Source organism: Desmodus rotundus, chromosome 5, assembly GCF_022682495.2.
Source record: "Desmodus rotundus isolate HL8 chromosome 5, HLdesRot8A.1, whole genome shotgun sequence".
NCBI lineage: Eukaryota > Metazoa > Chordata > Mammalia > Chiroptera > Phyllostomidae > Desmodus > Desmodus rotundus.
The window spans coordinates 87811807-87838209 of NC_071391.1; the positions used below are offsets into that span (position 1 = coordinate 87811807).

The 26403-nt window shown below is 38.9% G+C and overlaps 1 protein-coding gene and 1 pseudogene across 7 annotated transcripts in view; one reads left to right on the forward strand and one right to left on the reverse strand.

Annotated features, from left to right (window-relative positions):
* Window positions 1-26403, reverse strand: part of SIK3 (SIK family kinase 3) — a 307559-nt gene that overhangs the window by 96605 nt on the left and 184551 nt on the right. The window lies entirely within an intron of this gene.
* LOC112314368 (NIF3-like protein 1 pseudogene) lies at window positions 1296-3849 on the forward strand (annotated as a pseudogene).

Below are 26403 nucleotides of genomic sequence, written 5' to 3' on the forward strand. Positions count from 1 at the left end.
AAATTATTTTAAGTAGAAATCCTGTTACACTTACACATGCATAAGAATACACTTGCCCTACCTCAATTAAAAAAAAAAAAGAGTTCTGAGGGATATAGTGGTATTTTTTCAAAGATTATAACACTTAATACCTTCCTTTTCATATCCCCATTGCAGGAGTTTACATATACACAGCAAATACACACTTGAAGTATCAGCAATATTTCCTGTGCTAAAAGGTGAGTCAAAAGTAGAGTCACAATACACTTAAGGCTAATATCTCTTCAGCTTTATCAAAGTTTTACAATTTGACATAAAAACGTATTTATTTGGTGACTATTCTCTGTAATGCATAATAATATGCCTACATGTTTACATCTGCATTTACTGTGCTTACCAAATATTTTTATAACTATATTATTTATTTTTACAGATAACATCAATATAAAACCAAGAGCATTTTCTACTACTTTAAATGGAATGATGTCATTGGCTATGTTGCTAACTAAGGTATACAGCAAAAGAATTTACATGTTATAAACTTTCTAATACCATGAATCAAGCTATCTTCTATATTTAAAAATGACATGATTGACCCATAACCAGTACCCTAAGTTCTTTATGTACTTTTTTACTAACAGTGGTGGTAGATTTATACTGAAGCAATGACATACATATCCTTAACCCAGTTCTTCATGTAACCAACAAATTATATACAGGTCACAACAGCTAATGGGGTTAGAAATGATGTAATTTTCTCTGTTTGAACTTTCTAATAGTTTCATCAGAACTATCTTTAAACCCACTGCTCTAGCTGGGAAAAGGACACATTTGACATCATAAGCATCCTGAGATAGCGGAAAAGTAGAAAGTTAGAACACTATAAATAAGTGTATTATTGTTTAACAATAGTTGTTTTAGTAATACTACCCAATTGCCTTGGCGTCATCTCAATCATCTATAGGACCAGTCAGGTATATCTTTTCTTCATCACAAAGAGGAAGTCTAGGATAAAACATATGTACTAGTAATGACTGCTAAGACTAAGAGCTTAGGGCAAAAAATAGAAGGGAAGCATAAAGAAGGGGAACTAAATGAAATCCATCTTCATAGCAGATTTTCAAATAATTTAAACTAAATTCTGACAACAAAGAACATAAAATTTTAGAAACCAAAAACATAGTAATTTTAATAACAGTGTCTTATGAGTAAATCATTTAAATTATTAAGAAAAACCCCTCAAAGGAATTGTTATAATTATTAGGGTTATCAATGATCCACACACAAGACCTTCAAAACATTTCACTCAAAAACAATCATTATTATGCTCAAGATTACCAATTTAGTAAGAAAAAAGAATATAAGTAGTCTTCAGTTTAGAAATTAAGAGGACAAGAATACAGCTTTTTATGGGAGTTTAGAGGTGGTGATAAATGAGCTCACACTCTGGTGCGTTTAGGCTTCTGGCGAGACCTGTCATGTGAATTTTAAACAACACAAAGTCCCAACTAGGGATAGTAACTTAATATAAGCTGTTAACTGGACACCCATAAGATGTACAATACTATGTTTTATTTCAAAAGGCCATTCTCTAATAGTACCTGCTCCTTTGACTACTCTATTTCTCTTAACCCAAGGCCTAATTATTCTAATAATATGTTTTAGCTGCTAAACTTTGTCTAATTAAAGCACTTTGAAGAGACAGCTATTCTTGAGAAACATAAAAATAAACCCTTATGAAGGTTTACCATTACAAGCTCATTTGGCCAAGCCAACCATTAATTAAAATGTCCAAGAGACATTTGTCTGGCAGTAAATACTAATTACCAGAACACATCAAAGAGCATCTTAAATACAACAGAAAGATTAATTTAGTAATTTGCAAAATAAGTGATTTCCATTTATTAAAAAAACTTTATATTTTCTAAGTACTTTATTTTCTTAAAATGACTGGAAAGTTCTCAAAATTATACACAGGCCAGGAGCTGGTGGAATGTAGCTCAATTCTGTTTTATCTCTACAATGACACATTGGTTGTCCTTGGACAAATCGTTTATACAGCCAATATCCCCACTCCTGATCTGCGAAATAGGAAAAAAAATTATTATGTGCTATGACAAAGAAAAAATAGTGTATTTGGGCATAAACTTTAATTGTGATTAAGAGTTGTCACATATAACTTGAAAGACTTAAAAAGCTATTTTTTTCCATGTCTATGCAATATTATATAGAGAGTACTTAAGAATTGGGTTAATACATCATAAGGTTTTTAGGATTCTGTAGCACTTGAAAAGTGTATAAATCACTTGCTACTGTTACATGGTTCTGGTTAAAAGGTATTTATGATAGCACAGTGGGTAAAACAGCCTAAAGTATACAGTATTTTTTTCTAAAGGTACCTACAGAATCCCTACAGTTACAAAAATAAAAATTATAGCTTCCCCAGCCTACTCCCACAATGCTCTGAGGTACTGCGCGGTTTGGAAGTGATGCTCGAAGAGTCTTTCCAGATACTCAGTTTTACCTGATTTCTGCATGTTGTCATCTCACACATGACTGCTCCCCACAACAGTCTGGCTTGTTCAATCCCTGATACACAATCCTTCCTGTTCATGCATGGATTTGAAGGCTCTCCTTTCCTCTTTGAATGACTTTGAATCCCTCTCATTTGCTGAGAGTTGGGACAATGTTGGACTACTGGTGGAACAAAGCCCACCACACACTATAAACACACTCTTCCTGACCAATGACTTGACCGAACAAGTGATGGAGGAGGCGCTGCAAAAAAAGGCTGATTTCATTCTCTCCTACCATCCACCTATTTTCCGACCCATGAAATGCATAACCTGGAAAACCTGGAAGGAGCGCCTGGTGATCCGGGCTCTAGAGAACAGAGTTGCTGTTTACTCTCCTCACACACCCTTTGATGCTGCACACCAGGGAGTCAACAGCTAGTTGGCTAAAGGGCTGGGAGTTTGCACCTCCAGGCCCATACGTCCTTCCAAAGCACCTAACTACCCAACAGAGGGAACACATAGACTAGAATTTAATGTTGACCACACCCAGGACCTGAACAAAGTCATTTCTACAGTGAAAGGAATTTCAGGTGTTTGTTACCTCTTTTTCTGCTAGGACTGATGATGAAGAACAAACACGGATCAGTTTGAACTATAATCAGCAGGCATTGGTGCAGGTGGTAGCTTTTCTTTCCCAGAACAGTCAGCTTTATCAGACTGAAATTCTGTCACTGGAAAAGCCTCTGCTTCTGCACACTGGAATGGGGTGGTTGTGCACACTGGATGAACCTGTCTCCTTGGCAACCATGATTGAGCGAATCAAAAGGCACCTAAACTGTCACATATTCACCTCTTGGGGTAGGGAGAACCTTAGCATCCTAAGTCAAAGTTGTGGCTCTGTGTGCTGGTTCTGGGAGCAGTGTTCTGCAGGGGACAGAAGCCAACCTTTACCTCACAGGTGAGATGTCCCATCATGACATTTTAGATGCTGCTTCCCAAGGAATAAATGTTATCCTCTGTGAACATAGCAACACTGAATGAGGCTTTCTTTCTGATCTTCAAGATATGCTGAGTGCTCATTTGGAGAATAAGATTAATATTATCCTGTCAGAAATAGAGACTCTCTTCAGGTGGTATAATGCATACAGGAACAGAATGACAATCTACAAATCATTTTACTCCTAATTCGAATGCACAACACAAATCAGTAGTTTGTATCCTTCTAGAAGAACGTTTTAGAATATGTATCGTCATTTCTGGTTTGTTAATCTTCACCAAATGTTCTACCGTTTTTAGGGTAAAAATTGCAATGTAACTGTCATTAAAGTACAAATATTCATTATAAAGAACAAAATAAAGGATCTGCTCATGTACTGATATGCCTGGGATTTGGAGAAAGCAGCCCAGGAGTACCAGCCACGATGGAGACATAGGTAGAAAACGCTTCACTTCCTTGCACAACCAAAAGAACAACAACAACAAACTTAAAAACAAAAAACAACCAGAACTACCAGATATTCAAACTTCATGGAAGTTCGACAACCAAGGAGTTAAAGAAACATTCATCCACACTGTTAGAAGGGGCAGAGATGGGCAGCTGGAGTGGAGAGGATGCACAGCCAAGGAGGTAGCTGGTGGACCAGTTGGTCCCACACTTGTGGGCCGATAAGCTGGGAAGAACCACTGGGAAGGAGACAGACCACAAAACCCAGGGTTTCAGCATGGGCAACTAAAGACTCAAAACCTCTGGATGTGAAAATCTGCAGTAGTTGTGGCAGTGGGAGAAACTCTCAGGATCATGGGAGAGTCTGTGGGAGAGACCCACAGGATCCTAGAATGTACACAAACCCACCCATGTGCGAATCAGCATCTGAAAGGCCACAATCCACTTGTAGGAAGTGATGGAAAGTAGGGCTAGAGCAGAACCAGCAAGTGGCAGTGTTCCCTCTCTGACCCCTCACAGAGAGCACTACCTAAGAATACCCGGTGAATACCTAAGGCTCCACCCCTTACAACACAACAGGTGTGCCAAGTCAAAGAAATATAGCCCAAATGCAAGAACAGATCAAAACTCCAGAAAAAGAACTAAGTGATGAGGAGATAGCCAACCTATTTGATGGAGAATTCAAAACACTGGTAAACAGGATGCTCACAGAAATGATTGCGCTTGGTCGCAAATTGAAGGCTATACAAAGTGAAATAAAGGAAAATATACAGGGAACCAAAAGTGAGGGGAGGGAAACTGGGACTCAACACAAGGATTTGAAACAAAATGGAAGAAATAAACACCTAACCAAAACAGAAATGAAGAAACAAGAATTCAAAAAAATGAGAGGCTGAGAAAGCTCTGGGACAACTTTCAACACTCCAACATCTGAATCATAGGGGTGCCAGAAGGAGAAGAGCAACAAATTTAAAACTTATTTGAACAAATAATGAAGGAAAACTTCTCCAACCTGGCAAAGGAAGTAGACTTCCAGGAAGCCCACAGAGTCCAAAGAAATTGGATCCAAGAAAAAACACACCAAGACACATCATCATTGTTACCCAGGATTAAAGATAAGGAGAGAATCTTAAAAGCAGCAAGAGTAAAGGAGACAGTTACCTATAAAGGACTGCCCATAAGGCTATCAGCTGACTTCTCAAAAGAAACCTTACAGGCAAGGGGCTGGAAAGAAGTATTTGAAGTCAGGAAAGGCAAGGACCTACATCCAAGATTACTCTATTCAGCAAAGCTATCATTTAGAATGGGAGGGCAGATAAAGTGCTTCCCAGAAAAGGTCAAGTTAAAGTTTATCATCACCATGCACTTATTATAAGAAATGTTAAAGGGACTTATCTAAGAAATAGAAGATGATCAACAATATGAACAGTAAAATGACAACAAACTCACAACTATCAACAACTGAACCTAAAAAACAAAAACTAGGCAAACTAGAACAGGAACAGAATCACAGAAATGGAGAACACATGGAGGATTATCAGTGGGGAAGGGGAGGGGGAGAATGGGTAGAAAAGGTATAGGGAATAAGAAGCATAATAATAAGAGGTAGGCACAAAATAAGGGGAGGTTAAGAATGGTATAGGAAATGGAGAAGCCAAAGAACATATATACGACCAACGGACATGTACTAAGTGGCTAGGGGAAATGCTGTAGGGTAGGTAGGGTGCAGGGAGGAGGGGGTAACAAAATTGGGAAAAACTAATAAACTCTAATCAAGGATGACTAAAATCTATTAACATTCTTGGGAAGTAGCTCAAGTAATCCTCTCCTTAGCTTAATTATAATAACGGGATGTGTCATTTTAGGCCCCTCTGCCTATAGTCTGTTAAAATACACTTCAAAAATTTGGGAAAAAAATTATATAAAAATCACTTTTTAAAAAGTGTTGGCTGCAAACATCAGATGTTTTCTCCTAGCCATTGTATTTGATGTTCACTCAAGTATTCTCTCTTTGGAAGCACTGTGCTCCTTTCCAAATACAAGACCATCTTAATGGCTCAATGTCATTCAAACTTTATTCTCTGCTTTTATTATTTCCCATCTTATTACCCCCCTTACCCTCTATCCTGTTAGTTTGCTTTCAGTATAAACCTACAGAGTCTTGTGGGTGTGCCAGGAGGCCAGCAGCCTGCAGCCGTTTTCAGTCCCTCCTGAAATTGCCTTCTAGCTGCCCATAGACAAATAGCTGTTTTATGTAATGTGTACACTATAGGTAGTAAGCAAAAATTCTTCAAGTTCAAATGTGATTATTTTACTTTCAGTTAAGAAACCCAGCGCAGTAGCCCAGACTGGACTTAACACCAAGTCACAGTATTTGAATAAATACTGAGGTATCAGAAAGGCAAATGAAACAAAATGGCTCCTGGACCACTCCATATTTAAGGTAAAATATATTCCAAGTCTTGTCAGAATAAACCCCAGCTGCAAGGAACTTTAAAGAGTTGTTCTGCTTCTTACAAGCAGTTCAATGAGCCAGTTCTCCTAAATACTAGGCAAGATGTCACCCTCACCTTCAGTCCCAAACCACCCACATTGTACCCAGGACCCTAGCTTCCTTTATGCCCACATTCTCCCCTACCTCAGTCTAGACAATCTTCAATTACCCCCCTTGCATAAACTCCCTCATGGTTAAGTTCTTTTTCACTATCAATTAACTACTTATCTATTTAGTTGCCACTATATGTCTCAGGCAAATTTTAAGTTTTTCTCCATCACAGCTTCACTGCAACCATTTCACCCTAGACAAGGATGAGGTAACTCAGTAAAAAGGAGAAAATGGTTCTGTTGTTTCAAGCTCTTATTGAAAGTAAGGAGTCTAAGTTCTCTTTCTCACTTTCCAATTACCATAAACTACTTGGCACTAGATTTATTTAATCTTTTTTTAATCTGCTCTTTCTCACAAAATAAAAAGAAGTTAGTGACACTAAGGGATTTCTGTACCTCATGAGGAATATTATTAGAAGTAGAGAAATTGAGTTCTGAAGTTTCAAAAGTATTAGAACGCCAGCATGTATAAAGTTTGCTTCAGAATTCACTGTTTGTAATTCTGTCCCAATCTGACACAGGAAGGAAGAGCTTGTGATACATTTAGATTCTAACCTTTCAAAGAGTAAAAATACACCTCAGGCAGTCTTAACTTCCCAGCCCAGCTTCACTGGAGTGTCAGAGGCATGCCACTAATAGGATAGTGGTGGGGAGCCAACATTTCTTTAAGTCAGTGTTCCACTATAAACAGACAGTATCTCCACTTGTCTGCTAAACCTACAACTCCTAACTGATCCAAAACACTAATTTAAAATGAAAATAGCCTGACAGGAGGTCAAGCAACAGGGCAGAAACTTTTCATCTTTTACTGTGAAGAAATAATCTAGTCTAGAATAAGGAAAGGTGGCATACGTGCTACCTGAAGAAATGTCTGCCATTTCTAGATAATCATAGCAAGTGGTTCTTTGCTTTGCCATTCTGTTCTAAGTTTCTTCTTTCTACACCCATGGAGATGAATTCTTATCAAACAAATTCTTCTTTCCAAAACAGCCAGAACAAGGCCAAGATAATTAAGCTGCCCTGGAACAGGTTAAAAAGAGTGCACTTTAATATCATACTGTCCCTAACTCTTATAAGGCCCCACGTTGCCAGACTAGAGCAAGAGGGTTTGTTATTTAGTTTCCCTTGCAAAGAATCCAACTACCTCATACCAAGCTTCTACTTGTTGTGGCTTCTTGCTACTACCTATTTTCTTCTTTTCCAGGTGTCCAGGCCAAAAATCTTGCCATCGTCATTCTCTTTCTCACACATCACAAATCCAATCCCTTCAGCAAATTTTATTAACTCTACTTTCAAAGCAGATCCAGATTTCAATTATTCCTTACCCCATCCCACTATAGTGCCCCCAAGTCTACTCCAAGACCCGTTATCTTCCTCCTGGATTATTGTTAATAGCCTCTTAATATTACTAACTAGTCTGTTTCTGCCCTTGGACTCCTACAATCTATTCTCAAAACAACAGCCACTACTAGTAACAATCCTTTTCTTTTTTAAACTTTTTATTTTGAAATAATTATAGATTCATAGGAAGTTGCAAAGATAATACAGAGATCCCATGTAACCTTCACCCAATTTCTCCCAATAGTTAAATCTTACATGACTTCAAACAATATCAGCTCTGACCTGTGTGGCTCAATTGGTCGGGCATCGTCCTGCACAGTGAAAGGTCACTGGTTCAATCCCAAACTGGGCACTGAGGGCCATCACTGGTTGGGATGTGTGTGAAAGGCAACGAATTGATGTTTCTTTCCCACACACATCAATGTTTCTCTCCCTTTTTCTCCCTCCTTTTCCCTCTCTCTAAGAATAAATCAATAAAATCTTTTTAAAAACCAAAACCTAGAATTTGGCATGGGTACACTGTGTGTAATTTTATGTCATTTTATCACACGTATACATCTGTGGAACAACCACTGCCATCAAGATACAGAATTATTTGGAATTACTCATTACTGAGTTTTCCTGCAGGTATATAAAAAAGCACACTATATATTCTTATCTATTCCAAAAAAACATAAACTTCTTCCTTAAGGATTTTGAGAAAACACAATTTGTAAAACACTTACAGTAACAAAATAAACTTTTAAAAAACATTTTTATTCATTTTCCCACTAAACAGAGTTTGTAAACTAAGCACTGTTTATGTTTTCTTCATTAAAAACCATGCTATTCTTTTTATACAAAGTTCATTTACATCACATTAATGTATAAAGGAGGATTTCTTTTCTTATAACTTCTTTAGGAAATACTTCTAGACTAAGTATCAGCCCAGACAGCCTAGGAGACAGGATCCTATATATTCCAAAAGGTCTTTAAAGAATGTTATTCAGACTTTTCTGATGTAGTGCAAATGTTTCTCATACTGCACCAATATACTAGTAGCAAAGAAGAGTTGTTAATTTTGTAGTACAGAGGATGTTTCTTGATTCCTAGCATTTTCTGCAGGCTTGAATCAAGCTTGTTCTTTACAATCCAGTTCAAATGTCATTTTTCTGAAACATTCCCTAATCTACTCACCTACCCTAGAAGAACTGCTCCATAATTTGTATTGAATGGCATTTGGTCTATATATCTCTACATCATCAGTGAACAACTGTATTACAATGATTTCTTGACATGTGTGCCTTCCCTTCTAGACCAGGGATTCCTGACCCATGGATGGATTTCTATCCACAAACCTCTGAAAGATGTAGAAAAATACGCTTAGTGTGCTTCCGTTTGTCTTGGAAATAGAAAATACAAATATTCATATGTATGTATGTGTTTTTATTTTCCAAAAGGAGTAATATTACCTGAAAAACTTTTAAAAATGGTTATTTATAGGGAAATAAAAAAGGGGTAGAAGCTAGTCTTTTCTGAATGTACCTTGTTTTACAGTTTTACCTTAAAAACATGTAATGTCTTAACCCCAAACAATTCAAAATTGATTCAAACAAAATAGTTTCTAAAAACTGAATTTGTTGGAGTGACATCAGTTAATAAATTATATAGGCTGGAAATAATATTTTAAGTAACAATAAAATAAAGTATATTTCCTGTGCATCCTTAATGGGGTATATCCTAAGGACAAAAAGAACCAGTAGTCTCTTAAATATTTGTAATAATATAAGTATTGCTTTGAACCAATCTTACCCTCATTCTCTCATAATATGTATATAATTATAGTAATGTCATTTGGAACCACATTTTTCAGCCAGAGAAAAAAGGTATAAATATAGGGTGGGGCAAAAGTAGGTTTACAGTTGTGAGTATGCAAAACAGTTTATTCTTGTATTATTTATTATTATATTACTTTCCATACAAACAACTGTAAACTTACTTTTGCCCCACTCTGTACATAATATTGAGTAGGTAATTCAAAGCACTGGAGTTTCAAATTTCAATTGGAATGTTAGTTCAAACTCATCTTTTACTTTTCTTTAGATAAAAAACACATATTTCCTACCTCTGTGTGATGGCAGAAAAGGCCTCTAAGTGAAGACAACCCAGTAGCAACAATGAGCATCCATAGGGCTTCTAAATTCTGTTTTCCACTTGAAGGAAACAGAAATCCTAGGAGAAATGTTTGATGCTAGGTCGGGGACAGGAAATGTTCAAGCTAGCCTAGGACATCTTACCTAAAAGCAAGGAAGCTATCAAAGACTTGGGACCATGTGGAAAGGATACAGGAGTCAACCTGAAAAGGCTCCCACTAGCTAAGTGGAATAATTTGAGCATCAAAAGAATGACTCAGTGGACTGAAACACATCAAATGTATTAAAATTCATTAAGTTCATAATGATATTGCAAAATAAATAAAATCAACTTCATTGGTCACAACTGGAGATTGATAGGGTGACAATTTATTATTCTGAAATTTAATAAATGATGGAAAATAATCAAGCATTTATTTTGCCTCTACTATAGTTTCTACATAGTTTATAGACAAAGTTCTTTACAGAAGAATTATAACTAATAAATGTAGAAAAAAATGAGAAAATTAGAAAATAACCATTCTGCGACTTCTAATGAAATAATATATCTAGGCAACTAAATAATAAGAGTGGCTAAAACACTAGGTCAAAGGTTGATAGGAAACTTCGTAAGAGCTTTATAAAACTTTTTTAAAAATAGATTTTGTTTATTTACTTTTAGGAAGAGGGAAACAGAGAGGGAGAGAAACATCAATGTGTGAGAGATACATAGATCAATTGCCTCTCGCATGCTCCCAACTGGGGACCTGACTCACAACCCAGGCATGTGCCCTGACTGAGAATTGAACCAGTGACCTTTCGCTTTGCAAGGCACTCAATCCACTGAGCCACACCAGTCAAGGCTGTCCTGTCTTTTAGTGAAAAAATAATGTTAATTTTGTAGGGTGTAAGAATGGTATTGTTAACTTTAATTTTAATTATGAAACAGTAAATGATACTGGATTTACACTCCCACTTTAACCAACTATAAAAGTTGGACTGTTTGCAGACAATGGACAATAACCAACAAAAGGCTATGATTCTTCAGAGAAAGAAAGCATGGGAGGTGAACCCCATGTTCATCCCAACCACAACCTAGGGAAACAGAAGCCTATCAAAGAGAAGTAGGTCAGGGCAGAGGAAACAGATCAAGGGGGTTACAAAGGAAGTTAGACTTTGGGTGGCAAGACTGCAGAGAAGGACAAAGAAGCAGAAAAGGAACATCAAAAATTAACAGAGAAATTCCACTTGGGTCCTTGGCCAGCTGCCCAGTTAACACATACAAAGCAAGACTATGGGAGGCTTAGCAGAAAAGATATCTGGGAGAATAGAAGCTACAAAAAAATTTTTAGAGGCTACACAGTGCTCATGAGATGCTGAAGTTCAGAGTCAGCTTACAAGGAAAGACCTTGGTGAATGTTCTAGGCACTCAAATGAGACTCCAGAAGACAAGACACTAGAAATGAGGGCTGTGCCACTGGAGTAAGGGCAAAACTAAAATAGAACCACCCTAACAAAGCCTAAAAATCAAGCTTCAGTATAATCAAGTCAATCCAAAACAGTCTCTGCACTACAGAAAACAACATAATCCAGAGTCTACAACATGTCACTCTGAGTATCTAGCATACAATGAAAAATTACTAGATATGGGAAGAAGCAGGAAAAGTGACCAATTATCTAGAGATTAAAGTCAACAGAAGCGAACCAGAGATGACTCTGATATTAAAGTTAGCAAGCATGGATTCAAAATGATTATGATTAATATGTTAAAGAAAACACAGGAAAAATGTATAAAAAGGATGTAGAATATGTCAAAGGAAAATCAAAACCTCTGCAATATGTGATCTATAAATCTGTATTCTAAAATAACAAAACACCTGAAATTGAGAATTTATTCGGTAGGTTTAACAGGTAACACAGCAATAAATAGAACTAAGGACCTTGCAGTAGGTACTATGGTTAAGTTTTCTAAAAGTCCTTATACACGAAAGGAAAATTTAAGTATGTAAAAGTGAAATGATATGATTTTGTGAATTTGCTTTAAATACTTTTAAAAAAGGAAAGTTGAAGGGGAGGATAAAACAAAACAGTAAAATGTTGATAATTATTAAAACTGGGTGATGAATACCATCAGAGTTCATTATGCTATTCTTTCCTCATATATCTTTGAAAATGCCTATAATAAAGTTTTTAAAGACAAAATCTATCATCTGTATACCAACATTCATAACAGCATTATGTGCAAGAGCCGAAATGTGGAAACAAACCATGCATCCATCTACGGATGAGTGAATAAACAAAATATGGGATATACATAAAATGAAATATTACTCAGCCTTAAACAGGAAGGAAAATTGGACACATGAAACAATGTGGATAAAACCTTGAGGACATTATGCTAAGTGCAATAAGCCAGTCACAAAAGGACAAATACCATTCCACTTAAATGAAGCACCTAGAGTAGTCAAATTCAGAGAGACAAAACACAGAATGGTGGTTGCCAAGGTCTAGGAATAAATGGGGAGTTATTGTCTAACAGATACAGAGTTTCAGTTTTAAAAGATGAAAAGAGTTCTGTGGATGATGGTAATGATGGTAGCACAATAATGTGAAAGGAATTCACGTCCCTGGACTATATACTTAAAAATGATTAAGGTAGTACATTTTATGTTATCTGTATTTTACCATAACATGTTTTTAAAAAAATGGAATCAATCTCTTTCTCTCTCTCTCTCACATGCACACATACACACACGCACACACATACATATACCACACCAGTCCAGGAAATATCTTCAGGGCATTAAAGTTTGAAGGCACACTGAAATATAATGCACAAATTACAAATGTGAGTAAAAATGTCTTTATATAAATCAAATACTTATAAATATTATGATCAAAATATCTTAATTTTTTCTTTTTTAGCAGTTGCATGTTGTCTGGGAAATTATGTTTTCCAAAGAGGGTTACAAAATATTTCAGAAAAAAACATTAATATAGAAGTCAGGCAAAAATATCCCTTTGGGACTCATATATATTCAATGCAGCAAAACTTTTGCTCTTTTTCTAGGGCATTTATTATTCTGTCTTGGTAGAACTAGCAGGATGATCAGACATCTATGAATGGATGTTTAGCAATAAAGTAAGATCATCACACTATGTTTTTAAGCACTAGGCACAGGTGGCTTCCTCACCAATCTTGAGCAGGTTGTGAATATAAATGTTAAGTTATACCTGACATTAAGAATATAAAACAAAAGAATGAATAATAATGAATGGGAAATTAACTGGGGAAGGAGATAAAGTTAATTGTTTTGATTTCATGCCACTTAACAAAGTTTAGTAATATGGTTATTTGCTTCTGTTAGTAAAGTCTAGAAAGCAGCTAGTTTTTATAGCCCAATGTAGTAAATAATTTACTAGGAAAATAGTATTTTAGTTGTAAAGATATGTAAGATGTTGAGAATATTTTAAAAATGTGTTATTTTAATTTTTTTTAGATTTTATTTATTTATTTTTAGAGAGAGAGGAAGGGAGGGAGGAAGAAAGGGAGAGAAATGTCCATGTTTGGCTGCCTCTCCACTCCCCACTGGGGACCTGGCCAGTGACCCAGGCATTTGCCTTCACTGGGAATCAGACCTGTGACCCTTTGGTTCTCAGGCTGGCACTCAATCCACTGAGCCACACCAGCCGGGGCAAAACATGTTATCTTTAAAAACTATTTTTAAAAAATATTGTTTCTGTTATTACAGTTGTTCCAATTTTTCCGCCTCCCACTCCCACAGTCAGTCCTCTCACCATTGTCCATGTCCATGGGTCATGCTTATATATTCTTTGACTAATCCCTTCACCTTCTTTCAATCAGTCCTTCATTTCCTTGTTCCCCTCTTACAGCTGTGAGTCTGGTCCATGTTTCTATGCCTCTGATTCTATTTTGCTCCTTAGTTTATTTTGTTCATTAAGTCCCACTTATAAGTGAGATCATGTGTTACTTGTCTAAGAAAAATATGTTTTCTTAAAAAAAGCACCCAGGACATAGTAGTGTATTCAAATAAACAAATGTGATAGTGTTCTCAAACATCTATAAGGATGTAAGACAATATATACGCAACACTTAACACAGTATCTGGTACAGAATGGTTATGCAATTCAGTCTTTCCCATTTTCTGCCTTATTAGTCACTGAGTATCTCATAGCACAAATAAATGACTTTGTAAGAAGTTCTGAGCTCCATTTATGTTGGCACCATTAGGAAATTATTGTTTTTAATATACTGAGAATGTCCATAGGAAATCATACACATTTCAAGAAACTAGTGTTGACTCAGTAATTTATTTTAAATGTCCATGAGTTCTGCCTGGTATGCAGGAAACTTCTCCTGATAAAGTGCTGGATATATGACTTCATGGTCTCAAATACGAAATTTGGGGGTAAATAGCTAAATAAATCATACTGTGGATATTTTAAATTATGAGTTTAGTGGTTTACAAAACTAACCAGTTTCTCAATTCTGTTTATAAACTTAAACAGAATTATTGTCACGGCTGACCCTTTATGATAAAGTGCTGAACAATATGCAATAATCATCTCAATAACTCAACAAAATGAGTAACAAATGCTCATCCATAATCTTCAATATGTCTTGCTCTAAAGTTACCCAGAAAAGAAATAGCTGTTCCCTCAACATATCAAAAACTCACTTGACTAAAATGTTATGGAATAACATAAAAAATTTCATGCTTTACTTGGTTAATTTTACTGCAACACAATGAAATATTAATAAATTTTCTACCATACGTTAGACAACTGCATTAAAAATGAAAACACAGATGAATAAGACTCAAATGCAACAATCTGCAATCTAGTGACATTCTTTCACTTACTCCTTCATTCTACTGATTAATATATATATTGACTGAGCATGCATTAACTGTGAGTACTATTCTAAGTATATACCAGACATTTAGCAAGGCTTAAAAACAAATTAAGTCCTTACTTTCTTGATGTTTACATTTTAGTGAAATGAGACAACAGCAAATAAATAAATGGTAATAAGAACCAAGAAAAAAGTAGTGGGAAAGTAGGAAGAGTGGAATTTCATTATTTTTAATTTTTAAAAAAATATATGTATTTTTTTAGAGAGAGAAGGGAAGGGAGAAGACAGACAGAGAGAGACACACATTGATGTGAGAGAGAAACATCAATCATTTGCCTCTTGTACCTGCCCTGGCTAGGGATGGAACCTGCAATGGAGGTATGTGTCCTGACCTGGAATCAAAACAGCAACCTTTCACTTTACTGGACAATGCCTAACGAACTGAGCCACATCGGTAAAGGCAGAAGAGTAGAATTTTAGACAGCATGGCTAGCAAAGACCTCCCTAATGAGCTAACATTGATAAAAGACCTGAAAGAAATGGAAAAGAGAACCACATAAATATCTGGAAAAAGAGTATTTCAGGAAGAAGAAATAGAATAGTTAAATACCTGATAATGGGAATACACTGGAGACTTAAATGAACAAGAAAGAGATGCCATGTAAATATGGGGAGAGAACTAAGAACTGAGGTCAGAGATACAGCTAGATAGATAAGAGTTTTATACATCAGAGAAAGGACCATACATTTATTTCAAACAGCTGGGGACTTCCAGTCAAGATGGCAGCATAGGTAAATGTGGCTTGCCTTCTCACAAAATAACATCAAAATTACAACTAAAATATAGAACAACCATCAGAAATAGAACTGATAGGAAGTCTGACAACTACGGAATTAAAGCAATCACATCCATCCAGACTGGTAGGAGGAGTGGAGATATGGAACAGGTGGTCCCACACCTACTTATGGTTGATAAAAATTCAGGAAGGATTACCGGGGTAACGAGGAGTCCCAGTGCCACACCAGGGCCCCCAGCCCAGGGTTCTAGTGCCAGGAAGATAAGTTCCCCCAAGTTCTGGCTGCAAATACCAGTGGGGATGGAGTCAGTGGAAGAAACTTCAGGAGCCCCAAACAGTTCCTGTTAAAGAACCCACACACGGACATACTGACACTCATTCCTTCTGAGCTCCAGCACTAGTGTAGCAGCTTGAAAGGCACCAGTAGAATACAGGGAGAAACCAAAGTGTCTGACATTGAGGTGAGAGCTGGGGGACAGCCTTCTCCCAGAGAGAAAGGCAGGTAGAGACCAGTGTCCCTTTTCTGAACCCTCCCCCCAGAGCCACAGAGCCAACAGGCTGGTGCCATATCTGAGACTCCATCAACCTGGCTAACACTGTATGCCCCACCCTGAAGACCCCCAGAGACTCAGTCCCACTCAACTTACAGGTGCCCCCAAGCTGCTTTTGCATATGAATGGGTGGTATTGGCTCATGCTTCACAACTTCCTAAATCCTATCAAACAAGCAACAGCTGGCCTTAGTCAGCCCCAAGGCCCTGTACCTCTTGCTAAGTGGCCCCAGGCCTGGCATGAGTAGCGACCAGCCTAGAGTAAAAAATTAGCTTCGCCTGGAAATCTCCAAGCTCAGAACAAGTAGCAGCCATATTAGAATGCTTATGGCTCAGGTAAGGTGGTCCCAGGTAAAACACAGGTGAGGGCTGACCTTGGCCTGAGCTACCTAGGAAACCCCAAAGTCTCCACAGCCAGGAGATGGCTACAGACCACATAGGAGCACCACCAGCCTGCCCCTGCACAGTTGATACTCCACAGAGGGCATAGGTTGGTGGACAGTGGCCACAGCCAGTCCTTGCAGCTGACTGACCTGGGTAAATCCCTCCCTTTCACCTATCAACAAGCAATTAGGCTTAACTACAAGATGAGGGTATATTCAGCTCACATGAAGGGCACAGATCAAGTACCCAGCTTGGGTGATGGGGAAGGCTGTGCCTCTAAACTCCACTTACTCTGTAGTAGGTGTAGAACACCTACTACATTAGGCCACACTACCAAGACACAGAGTCAAAGGAGCTCTACCTAATACAGAGAAACAACCTCAGGGAGGCTGCCAAAATGAGGAGACAAAGAAACATGGCCCAAACGAAAGAACAGATCAAAACTCCTGAAAAAGAACTAAACAAAAAGGAGATAATCAATCTGTCGGATACACAGTTCAAAACACTGGTTCTAAGGATGCTCGAGAAACTTAGTGAGGACTTCAGAAGCATATAAAAGATCCAGTTACAAAGGATACATGAGTTGAAATAAAGAACAATCTACAGGGAAACAACAGTAGAGTGGGTGAAGCCACAAATAAATCAATGATTTGGAACGTAAGGAAGAAAAAAAACAACCAAAAACAACCACTACAAAAAGAAGAAAGAAAAAAGCCAAAAAAGCGAAGACAGTGTAGGCAGACTCTGGGACAACTTCAGGCTTTCCAACGTTCATATCATAGGGGTGCCAGAAGGAGAAGAGAAAGAGCAAGAGATTGGAAATCTATTTGAAAAACATAATGAAAGAAAACTTCCCTAATTTCATGAAGGAAATAGACATGCAAGTCCGGGGCGCACAGAGAGTCCCAAACAAGATGGACACCAAGAAACACTGTATTTAAAATGCCAAAAGTTAAAGATAAAGAGAGAATCTTAAAAGCAACTAGGTCAGCTGATTTTTTCTGAAATTTCTTAAGTATTTTATTTTATTTTAGCATATTTATTGATTGAGGACCAAAGATGGCAGCGAGATAGGTGGGAGCAGAGTCCATTTCCCCTCGGCACCAGGGAAACGCCTAGCTGATCTGAGGAACAGAGCGAACAGCCAACATTATTCCAGCATATATGAAGATCAGAGACCAAAGATAGAGGACACTGAAAGATTAGACGGTAAAAAGAGTGCTTAAGGACAGTAAGGTCCCTGGGACCAGCACGGGGACCAGGGTGGCTGAAGGGTCTGCTGCAGGATTCTTGGGAGAGAGCCAGGCTGGGCTGTGTGAGAGGCCAGATGCTTGTTTGGACCAAGGGGGCTGGAATAGGAGGAATTTCTCGAAAAGAAGAAGAGAAAATAGAGGCACTCAGTGGCTGTTTAGAGAACTCTCCACAGCAGCTGTGGTCTCTTCCCCCCTACCCCCTCAGCCCCTGGACTGTGAATGCCGGAAAAGCAGCCCTAGCACACACCTGAAGCCTGGTTGGCACATACCCAGATCAGCGGCCTGGGCGCCCACACCTGAAACCCCGGGTGGGCGCACACTGTGATCAGTGGCACGGCTGCCTGGGCACACAGGCCCAAAGCCTGGGATCAGTGTGCATCCAGATCACCGGCCCAGCTGCCTGGGCCCACAGGCCCAAAGCACCCTGGTGGGTGCATACCCCAATCAGTGGCATGGGCGCCCGCACCTGAAACCCCAGGTGGGTGTGCACCCTGATCAGCGGCCTGGGTACCCACATCTGAAACCTCGGGTCGGTGTGCACCCTGATCAGAGGCTTGGCTGCCTGAGGGCGACCACACCTGAAGCACCGGACTAAACATCTCCCACCTAGCCACTGCACACAGAGGTCTGCAGGGCCTAGGAGGAAGCTCTCTAGGAGGAAGGCAGAATGCCCAGCAGAGGGGAGCTGCAGGGCTAGGGGAGACTGCATTCCCAGAAAAGACTCGACCCTGTAGGGGCCTGAACTACCCCATAGCAGCACCAAGAGCCCCTAGCATCTAAGTCAGCAAAGAGCAAGAAGGTGGAGTATGACTTGCCCTTAATTGGTGCACCTCAAGGACAGCATAACTGGTGGACTAAAGGCCTACGGAGGAGCAGAAGGACCCTGAGGAACTACACTGGAGGCTGGACAACAGCTAAGAGTGTGGCTCAGGAAGGGAGAAAAGTGAAACCAATCCCTCCACCCACCCCTCCGGTTTCACAGACAGGAAGACCAGCAGAACTGACCTGACCGGTTTAAAGCCAGCAAAAGACTTTTTTTTTCCTTTTCCCCTAAATTCCTTCTTCCTTTGTATCCTACTTTCTTTTGTTATTCCTTCTTACTTCCTTCCTTTACCTTTTTATTCCTTCTTCCTACCTTCTTTTATTTATGTATTTTTTAAATTTCTGTTAAAATTCCTTCTTATCTTTCCTCCAATCTTTTCTTTTTCCTTCTTCCTTCCCTCCTTTCCTTTTCTATTCCTTTTTCCTTCCTTCCCTTTTTGTTTTCTTTCTTCCTTCTCCTTTTCCCATAGGTGAGACAATAAAACCTGGAGCTCTGAAAAGAACAGAGTTAGACCCTGTTAGACTCACAAACGTCAGCTCAAGACCAGTGAGCTCAGGAGATTAAGGAGATGGCACCACTGAATCCCACTGGCATTCTACCATAGAAGTTCATACCATAAACCCAGGAAGTCAGAATAGATCAATTTAAGAAGCAGAGGCTAACAAGAAGAGACTCACAAACGATGGGAAGAAAAAGAAACAATCCCCAAATGAAAGGAAAGGAGGAAGCCTCAGAAAGAATGCTACATGAAATAGAGGCAAGTCAACTATCACATACTGAGTTCAAAGCAATGGTTCTCAGGAAGCTCACTGAGCTCACACAGAACTACCAGAAACTACAGGGAAACTACAATGAACTCACTGCAAACTATATCAACATGAAAAAGGAAATAGAAACTATCAACAAGGGCCAAGAGGAAATGAAGAATACAATTTCTGAACTGAAGAACACAGTAGAAGGAATCAAGAGCAGACTAGATGAATCAGAGGATCAGACCAGCGAGCTGGAGGACAAAGTAGAAAAAAACACCCAGAAAGAGCAAGAAAAGGAAAAGAGGCTCAGAAAGAATGAAGAGGGATTAAGGGAAATGCAGGACAACATGAAACGTAACAATACCTGTATAATAGGAATACCAGAAGGACAAGAAGAAGAGCAAGGGACAGAAAACCTGTTTGAAAAAGTAATCATGGAAAATTTCCCTAGTCTGATGAGAGAAAAAGTCACACAAATCCAGAAAACAAGAGAGTCCCAAGCAAGAGAACCCCAAAGAGGCCCACTGCAAGACACACCATAATTAAAATGGCAAAATTCCAAGACAAAGGGAGGATCTTAAAGGCATCAAGGGAGAAACAGGAAGATACAAGGGAGCCCCAATAAGGTTAGCAACTGACTTGTCAATAGAAAAAGCATTTGATAAGATACAGCACCGATTTCTGATAAAAACACTTGGCAAAGTGGGAACAGAGGGAGCATTCCTCAACATAATAAAGGCCATATATGAGACTTACAGCCAACATCAAACTCAATGGACAAAAACTTAGAACTTTCCCACTAAGATCAGAAACAAGACAGGAATGCTCTCTCTCACCACTCCTATTCAACATAGTATCATGAGTCGTAGCCACAGCAATCAGACAAGAAAAAGAAATAAAAAGCATCCAAATCGGAAAGGAGGAAATGAAACTGTCACTCTTTGCAGATGGCATGATAGTGTACATGGAAATCCTATAGATTCCACCAAAAAACTGCTTGACCTAATAAATGAATTTGGCAAAACAGCTGGATACAAAGTCAATATTGAGAAATCAAACGCATTCCTGTATACCAACAATGAAACAACAGAAACAGAAATCAGGAAAAAAAAATCCCATTTCATATAGCAACAAGAAACACAAAGTACCTAGAAATAAACCTAACCAAGGAGGTAAAAGATCTGTACTCAGAAAACTACACAACACTGGAGAAAGAAATTAAGGAAAACACAAACAAATGGAAGCATGTACCATGCTCATGGATTGGAAGAATTAACATCATCAAAATGGCCATACTACCCAAAGTGACTTATAGATTCAATGCAATCCCTATTAAAGTACCCATGACATATTTCACAGATATACAACAAACATTTCAGAAATTCATATGGAACCATAAACGAACCTGAACAGCTGCAGCAATTTTGAGAAAGAAAAACAAAGCAGGAGGGATCACAATACCTGATATCAAACTGTATTACAAGGCCACGGTAATCAAAACAGCCTGGTACTGGCATAAAAACAGGCCTGTAGACCAATGGAACAGAACAGAGAGCCCAGAAATAAACCCAAGACTTTATGGTCAATTAATATTTGACAAAGGAAGCAGGAGTATAAAATGGAGCAAAAATAGCCTCTTCAACAGATGGTGTTGGGAGACCTGGACAGCTACGTGCAAAAAAATGAAACTGGATCACCAACGTATGCCATACACAAAAATGAATTCAAAGTGGATAAAAGACTTAAATATAAGTCGTAACACCATAAAAGTCCTAGAGGAAAACATTGGCAGGAAAATCTCAGACATTCCACACAGCAACATCCTCACAGACACATGCCTTAAAGCAAGGGACATAAAGGAAAGAATAAACAAATGGGACCTCATCAAAATAAAAAGCTTCTGCATAGCTAAAGAAGACAGCACTAAAGTAAAAAGAGAACCAACAGTATGGGAAAACATATTTGCCAATGGTACCTCAGACAAGGGCCTGATCTCCAAAATATATAAAGAACTCAAAAGACTCCACTCCGGGAAGACAAACAACCAAATTAGAAAATGGGTAAAGGACTTGAACGGCCACTTCTCAAGGAAGACATACAGAGCGTCCAGAGACATAGGAAAAGATGCTCAGCATCACTAGCCATCAGAGAGATGCAAATTAAAACCACAATGAGGTACCATCTCACACTGGTCAGAGTGGCCAACATAAACAAATCCACAAACAAATGTTGGAGAGGATGCAGAGAAAAGGGAACCCTAGTGCACTGTTGGTGGGAATGCACACTGGTGAGGCCACTGTGGAAAACAGTATGGAATTTCCTCAGAAAACTCAAAATGGAACTGCCCTTTGACCCAGCAATTCCGCTGCTGGGATTATACCCTAAGAGCCCTGAAACACCAATCCAAAAGAACCTGTGCACCCCAATGTTCACAGCAGCACAATTTACAATAGCCAAGTACTGGAAGCAACCTAAGTGTCCATCAGCAAATGAGTGGATCCAAAAACTATGGTATATTTACACAATGGAATTTTACACAGCAGACAGAAAGAAGGAGCTTATACCCTTTGCAACAGCACGGATGGAACTGGAGAGCATTATGCCAAGTGAAATAAGCCAGGCAGTGAGGGACAAATACCATATGATTTCACCTTTAACTGGAACATAATCAACAGAAGAAAAAAGCAAACAAAATATAACCAGAGACATTGAAGTTAAGAACAATCTAACAATACCCAGGGGGGAGTGGGGAGGGGACAGTGGGGAGAGGAGATTACAGGAACTACTATAAAGGACACAAGGACAAAATGAAGGAGAAGGGTAGAGGTGGGGGAGGGAGGTGGGTTTGGCCGGAGTAGGGTGGAGGGATGAGGAGAAAAGGCATACATGTGTAATTGAATAACAATAAAAATTAAATATATATATATTGATTATCCTATTACAGTTGTCCCATTTTTCCCCCTTCATTCCACTCCATCCCGCACCCCACATTGCCCCCCTATAGTTCATGTCCATGGGTCATACATATAAGTTCTTTGCCTTCCACATTTCCTATACTATTCTTACCTTCCCCCTGTCTATTTTCTACCTACCATTTATGCTACTTATTCTCTGTACCTCTTCCCCCTCTCTCCCCCTCCCACTCCCCTGCTGAAAACCCTTCACGTGATCTCCATTTCTGTGGTTCTGTTCCTGTTCTAGTTGTTTGTTTGGTTTGCTTTTGTTTTTGTTTTAGGTGTGGTTGTTAATAACTGTGAGTTTGCTGTCATTTTACTGTTCATATTTTCTATCTTCTTTTTCTTAGATAAATCCCTTTAACATTTTATATAATAAGGGCTTGGTGTTGATGAATTCCTTTAACTTGACCTTATCTGAGAAGCACTTTATCTTCCCTTCCATTCTAAATGATAGCTTTGCTGGATACAGCAGTCTTGGATGGAGGTCCTTGCCTTCCATGACTTGGAATACTTCTTGCCAGCCCCTTCTTGCCTGTAAGGTCTCTTTTGAGAAAGCAGCTGACAGTCTTATGGGAACTCCTTTGTAGGTAACTGTGTTCTTTTCTCTTGCTGCTTCTAAGATTCTCTCCTTCTCTTTAATCTTGGGTAATGTAATTATGATGTGCCTTGGTGTGTTCCTCCTTGGGTCCAGCTTCTTTGGGACTCTCTGAGCTTCCTGGACTTCCTGGAAGTCTATTTTCTTTGCCAAAATAGGGAAGTTTTCCTGTATTATTTGTTCAAATAATTTTTCAACTTGTTGCTCTTCCTCTTCTCCTTTCGGCACTCCTGTAATTTGGATGTTGGAACGTTTAAAGATGTCCTGGAGGTTCCAAAGCCTCTCCTCATTTTTCTGAATTCTTGTTTCTTCATTCTTTTCTGCTTGGATGTTTGTTTCTTCCTTCTTGTCCACAGCGTTGATTTGAGTTCCAGTTTTCCTTCCCATCACTATTGGTTCCCTGTACATTTTCCTTTGTCTCTCTTATCATAGCCTTCATGTTTCCATCTAATTTGTGACCAAATTCAACCAATTCTGTGATCATCTTGATTACCAGTGTTTTGAACTGTGCATCTGATAGGTTGGCTATCTCTTCATTGCTTAGTTGTATTTTTTCTGGGGCTTTGATCTGTTCTTTCATTTGGGCCATTTTTTTGTCTAGATGCATCTGTTATGTAAAGGGGCAGAGCCTTAGGTGTTCACCAGGGCGGGGTAACGCTGGTCATTGTGCTGTGATGCTGTATGTGGGGGAGGGGCTGAGAGGGAGCATGGTGCTTGCTCTACTCTCTGCTGGATTGCAGTCACTCCCTCTGCTACCCACAATCAAATTGAGACCCTCTGGAGCTGATTCCTGAGTGGGTGGGCTTGTGCACGCTCTAGGTCCCTGTGGGTCTCTCCAACCATCTCTCCTGTGAGGCTGGGAGTTTCTCCCACTGCTGCCTCAACCACCAGAGGTGTTCTCAATCAGAGGTTTGAGGCTTTATTTCCCCCGTGCTGGAGCGCTGGGTTGCGTGGTGTGTTTCTCCCCCGATGTTCCTCCCGGTTTATCTATGCTCGAATGTGTGGCCACAGGGTCTGCCAGCCACCACCTTGTGGAGTCTGCTAGCCTGCAGCCTGGTCTGCCCCGTTGCACAATCCACGACCTCGCTGGGTCCGCTAGCCGCCCGCCGCCTTGCTGAGAGTCCTCTCTGCCCCGGCTGCCCATCTCCGCCCCTCCTACTGCTGTGGTTGATTGTTTCTTCATCTCCTTGGTTGTCGGACTTCCATACAGTTCAATTTTCTGTCAGTTCTGGTTGTTTTTTGTTTTTAAATTGTTTTTGTCCTTATTTTGGTTGTGGGAAGAGGCACAGCGTGTCTACCTACATCTCCATCTTGGCCGGAAGCCTCTTATTTCTTATAAGAAACTTTGCAGGCTAGAAGGGATTGGCAAGATATACTGAAAATCATGAAAAGCAGGGACCTATAGCCAAGACTGCTCTATACAGCAAAGATATCAGTTAGAATTAAAGGCAGATAAAGAGCTTCCCAGACAAGAAAAAATTAAAGGAGTTCATCATCACCAAACCATTATTATATGAAATGTTAAAGGGACTTATATAAGAAGATCAAAACTATGAATAATAAAATGGCAATAAATACATATCTATCAACAACTGAATCTAAAAAACAAACTAGGCAAACAAGAAGAACAGATACAAAATCATCAATATGGGGAGTGCTTTGATGATTGCCAGATGGGAAGGGAGTTGTGGGAGAATGGGTAAAGAAGTGAGGGGATTAAGAAGTACAAACAGGTAGTTACAGAATAGCCATGGGGATAAAAATACAGTATAGGAGATGGAGTGGCCAATGAACCTATACACAAGACCCATGGACATGAACAATGGTGTGGGTATTGCCTGAGGGAGTGGGGGTGATGGGTAGAAGGGGCAAAGGGGGAAAATTGGGACGGCTGTGGTAGAAGAGTCAATAAAATATAATTTAAAGAAATAAAAATCTTTAAAAATAAACCAAATAGATGTGAAAGCCATTAGAAGTATTAAATGGTAAGATTCCATATTCATTAAAAAAAAAAGGAAAATCATTCTAGCTGCAACAGGGGAATTGAGGCAGATTCAAAAAGGCTGGTTAGAGGCTACTACAGCAATCATAGCAAGAGATGACTGTGACTTAGTTGGTGTTGGTAGAGGAGCTGATAAGTGATTGAATTCAGCATATATTCTGAAAATTGAGTCACCAAGAGTAAAATAAAAATTAAGTATTACTCTATGGAAGTTTTTTGTGTGAGCAACTGTATCAATGGAGTTGTCATAATTGAGATAGGGAAGGCTGGTGAAGAAAGTTGGTAAGTGGAAATCAAGGCTTCAGTTTGCATAAGTTGAGATGAGATATCTATTAGATATCCAAATAGAGATGTCAAATAAACAGCTGGAAATACAAATTTGGAGTTCAGATGACAAGTAAAACTTGAGATTTAAAATTTGGGCACCAAGAACTTAATATATGTAATCAATGAGGGAGCAGATGTGCACAGAAAAGTGGTCCAAGGTTGAATTGACGAGCAATCCAGAATTTATGCCGGGAATATGAGGAGGATCTGGAAAAGAACCACCAAAAGAAAAGTGATAGGTCCGCAGACTGTTGTCTAAATTAACTAGTCTAGTATGAGTAAATGACAAAGAAATACAATAAGTAAATAAATAAATAAGAAAGAAAGAAAATACTGTAATAGTGCTATAGTAGTGATATGCTCAAGGGAAAAAAGCAATTAACTAACTCTGGCAAAATCAGGGCACAGTTCACAGAATGCACAATATTTGAGAAGGGTCATGAAAGTTGAGGAGCAACTAAGAGGGCAAAAATGGATAGAAGGGCTTTTGTATCTTATGTCCTGATACCTACTGATAATCACCCTTCCAACCAATTCCTCTGAGACTAACAATTCCCTTCTTAAGCCTCTTCAAGAATAACAACACAGTGTTCCACAAGGGAATAGGAAGTAAAGTCCCCACTAGCTTCACACTACAATAGCATATGCTAGGGAATCTGGTAAACTTCTTTCTTGCCTTCATATTTATCAAAGACACTGAAGTGCATTTTATAGTACTGCTCCAACCAGATTTTGCCACCTAGGCAATATCAACATCCATAAGGATAATCTATTTGACAATGTAACCTCACAATTCCTTGAACCTTCTTTTATCTCCAGTGAGTGTCCTATTAACTACACCAAATTTCAGCAACTATTCATATGGCCACATCTTGAACTTATCTTTGCTTGGTATTTTTCTGCCTTTGAAATTCTAACCTCTAATAGTACATTCCCCTCTCTCTTAACATAATCTTCCAGATGAGCCATGTTGAATAGAAATAAGATATGAGCTACTTATATAATGTTTTCTAGTAGTCACATTAAAAAGTAAAACAATAATAATTCATACAACAGAGAACATTTTGAGACTTCCCAGATGGAAGGAAGGTT